Genomic DNA, 4,755 nt, shown 5'->3' with positions numbered 1-4,755 from the left:
CTTTCCTTAGTCAGAATATCCCTTCTATAGTAATTTAATAGCACAATTAAATACTACTATTATACCCTCAAATATTGAAAGAAAAATAGGACAAAAAAGAACACAAGAGTTTTAACGAGGTTCGGTAAATTATACCTACGTTCTCGGGCACTAACACCAGATGATAACTTTACTATCTCCAAAATATTACAAACAAATAAAATTCCTCAAGAATTCTCAAATGGGAGAAGAGAGAAAACTAAGAGAGAAAAATTGGTTGGGATAAATTGAAATGAGAAATGAGAAGTCCTATTTATAGTTGAGGTTCAAGGACCAAACAATAAATAGTCCATTATCTCAAGGACCAAAAAAAAATTATCCCATGCCACTTTTTCAAAGTCAACTTTAGGGTGCTAAACTTGCACCACTTGGATTGTTTGCCATTAAAATTGTCTGCCATTAATCATAATGTTAACACTGACATCCTCGGTACGATTGTTAAACCTATGTTATAGTTTTTGAATCGTACCAGGTCTTTCTTTTTCCTCCATGTTTACCCATATTTCTCTTAATCCACCCACCCAAAAACATTGACCTCGATTATGCACTTTTTGCTTCCCCAATTGTAACATATACCGACCCAGTCTCCAATTTGACCTACATTAATTTGTTTGACCATATGGTTAACTCAGTTATTTTCGCAATGAAAAGACTAGGTTACCATGATGTTCAGATCTAAATAGCGGAAACGGGTTGGCCCAACGTCGATGATGCCGATCAAATAGGAACCAACATTTATAACGCCACCACGTACTACTGAAATATTGTCAAGAAACTAATGACCAAGCCTGCAACCAGCACTCCAGCCTAACTTGAATGGGTTCTCCTATCTTTCATATTTTCTTTTTTTAATGAGAACTAGAAACATGGTCCAGAAACCGAGTGGCATTTTTGCTTGTTGTATTCGAACGAAACCAATGTGTAAGGAATGATTTGAGTGGCGAGACTCTGGATTTGTGTTTCGAGCCTTTGCCGAAGCTAGATAACAATGTGCAGCATAAGAGAAAGGTGTTGTGCGTGGTGGGTAGAGGAGCTAACGCGAGCGAGTTGGTTTCGGCATTATCGTACGCATGTTCGCAATGGAATAAGACATGTAATGACTCAAATTTTATGGGTATCGAAAATCGTGTTTCTGGCTTACTATTTTTAAAAATCGGGTTCGTAAATATTTTTTAAAAATATTTATGAATGTTAGTTGAGTGATTAATTAGATTTTTGGTTAAGTGAATTAACTTGAATTAATGTTGATTTAGTAAAAGGACTAGATTAAATATAGTGTAACAGTTTAATTATAGACTAAAGAAAAGTGAATGGACTAAATTAGTAAATAAGCCATAAAAGAAATAGTGACAAATGTGTGGAAAAATAAGGTTCCATGTGTATGTATAATATACATATATTTATATTTAATATTTAAGTATATAATATAATAATATAATAATATAATAATATAATAATATAATAATATAATATAATAAAACATAAAATAAATAAAAGGAAATAAAGAAACAAAATAGAAAAAGTAAAAGAAGGTGGAACGAAAATTGGGGAAAGAAAGAAGGAAAGAAAAAGAAAAGGGAAAATTGGGGATTTGAAGCTTTAAGCTTTAATCGGTAAGTCAATCAAGTCCTTTTTACTTAATTTTTGAATGCTAAAACGTCTCGGGATTGCTATTCATCGATTGGGCCCAAGCAATCTACTTATCCAAGGATTTAACCAAAGGATGTTTTAGAAGTTTTAGAACAATGTTTTGATGAAATTAAGTTGATACTTTGAAAGTTCATAGGTTTTTAAGCATGGTACATGTTGAACAAATTGGAAATTAAGGAAAAAGTTGAATAGAAATTGAAATGTATAATGTGAAATGGTATATTCATAATTTTTAATTGTTTAATTTTCGTAGCTAACGTAGTTGTAACGGCCTAATTTTCAGTGGTGTCGGAAATGGTGATTTGAGATCACTAAATTCGACAAATAAGATTGAACAAGATAGTAATTTAATATTTATGAGTCAAGTAAGAATTTAGAAGAATTTGTGAAATGGTGAAATTAGTGAATTAAAAGAATTTATTAGGTCAAACGGGTCAAAAATGAGGTATCGAGACCTCAAAGTTGAAAATCGAGCTATAAATATTTTTATAAATATTTATGGAGTGTCATTGAGTTAGTATTAAAGTTTCGTTAGAAAATTTTAACGTTTGGATGGCTAATTAATTAAAAGGACTAAATTGAAAATAGCGCAAAATTTGTTAAATTGTGAGTAAATAGCTTAAGTATTTAAAAGATGGATTTAAAGAGCAATTAGACCCAAAGGTTAATGGCTGGACGGTTTGGGTATGAAATAAGCAAGAAAACAATGTGAACAAGGGGCAAAATTGGAAATAGCATAAAAGTTAATAGTTAAATAATGATGTAATTGAAAAAATCTAGACATTTCTTCATATTTTCTCAGCTAAAACGCCATAGAAGGTCTGGAGAAAGCTGGTTTTTCATATTTTACATCATGTGAGTTTAATTCTTACTTTTCTTGATAATTTTTATGTTTTTATGACTTTTACAATTAGGTCCACTTGTAGAATTCATTAGTTTTTGATTTTATGGGTGAAATTGGAAGTTACCCTGGATGGATAAGGAATTTTATGATGAATTATTATGAAATTTAAGTTCTAATTTTATATTAAGGTGGTTTTATTAAGTGATTTTGATAGGAAATTATATTTAGGACCTAATTGTGAAAAAGTTGTGAATTGAAGGTTTCTGTTGAAATTAAGAATATAAAAGGTTTTGAAATAGTTTATAATGATAAAATAAAGTGTTAATTGAGAAAAATTAGTTCAATTGATGGGTGAATTGAGAAGGGACTAAATTGTGAAAATTGTAAATTTTTGGGTAAAAGTGCAATTTCAAAATTTGAACAGCATAAATTGTGAAGTGAAATAGAATTGAAATGGATGCTAATGAAGGAATGATTTTATAATTATAGATTAAGAAAAGCAATGAATCGTGGAAAGGAGAAAATTCAAGAATAGTCCACGAATTTCTACGACTTTTACAAATTAGTCCAGTAAGTTCATATGGCAAAGTTCAATGTTTTGATATGAAAATATTATGATTGTTAAAGTATTTTATTGTTGATGAATACTATCAATTTGCATTAACTAATGAATAATGTGTAACTAAAAGTACAAATTAGTAGGAACAATGGATTTGAGTGCTTCTATTCGTGACCTCGATGAGTTGATGAAACATATGTGACAAGTGTGCCCGTTTAAGACCATAGCTGGGCTATGGCATCGGTGCAATGTGATAATGTGACTCAGTATAAGACCATAGGCTGGGCTATGGCATCGGTATAATGTGATAATGTGATTCCGTATAAGACCATGTGCAGGATATGGCTTCGGTATGATATGTGAACCGTGTAAGACCATGGCAAGGCTATGGCTTGTGTGTGATGCGTATCAATGTGAAAGTCCATGGTTTACTATGGCAATGTGATAATGAAGCACTCAATTCCTTATTGTTCCCTAATTTGACAATGAAGTAAATGAGAAATGGGCCTAAGGGAGTTGAATTGTGTGTTGCCATATGGAAATTATTCCAATGAGTTATTAATGAAATTGTGATTTGGAGGATGAAATAGTTAAACTAATAGATATATGATTGTGTACGATATTTGATATGATTTGTGTTTATATGCCTATGAGCTTACTAAGCTTCAATAAGCTTACTTGTGTGTGTTTAATATTTTTATGTAGATTGACTTGAAGTGAAGTGGGTAGATCGGATCAACACAACAGGGCACACTATTCAGATCAATTCCAGTAGTTTTTGTTTTATGTTTAAAGATTTATATGGCATGTATAGAGTTTGAATGAATTGAAGTAAAGATGTTATAAACTAGTTAACAATATTTGTACTAAAACAGTTTTCGGTAAGTAGCAGTAGTTTGACTTTGAAAAATCACTAAAAATAGTAGAAATGGAATTAAATAATGAATAAATTATGGAATCGAATCTTGATGAGTCTATTTTCATATGGAAGAAGCAAAACAGGTATATGAGCTATATTTTATGAGATGTTTAAATTTTTGTGAAACAGGGCCAGAGCGATTTCTGGATCCCCTGTTCTGACTTTGGAAATTCACCATAAATTTTACAAAGATAATTAGAAGTCATACTTTATATGTACAGATTCCTTATTGAGTCTAGTTTTATTAGAGACAAACGACATAGTCATTGAAGCTCTGTACAGATAGATATCTGATTTGTAATACACAAAGGTCAGAGTAGTCAAACCCTGGAACAGGGGAGATTTTAAATAATAAACTGTACTAATTGACTTGACCAAAAATTCTAGAAAAAAATTGGTAAGTAGATATATGAGTATAAATTCAGAGAAAATTTACGGATTTGGATTTCGAGTTTTATAACTCGAGATATGAATTATTTAGCAAACTATGACACAGTTGGACAGCTTGTGCGAAAAGTATTATATAAATTATCTAAATTTGGTTAAGTGCTCAAATAAGTTTAGTAGTGCCTTGTGCTCGACTCGGCAATGGTCTCGGGTAAGGGCGTTACATTTATTGGATCGAGCTTGGTTTAGCGATTCTCGGAATATGTATGATGTGAAAAGTGTCTAGAATTACATGCCATATAAATCTGTGATAGTGTCTTGTGTATGATCCGATCTAATCCTTGATTTTATTATAGA

Source organism: Gossypium arboreum, chromosome 11 (assembly GCF_025698485.1).
Source record: "Gossypium arboreum isolate Shixiya-1 chromosome 11, ASM2569848v2, whole genome shotgun sequence".
Classification (NCBI taxonomy): Eukaryota; Viridiplantae; Streptophyta; class Magnoliopsida; order Malvales; family Malvaceae; genus Gossypium; species Gossypium arboreum.
The sequence above is the reverse complement of the archived record's forward strand: the minus strand, read 5'-3'. Positions refer to the sequence as shown.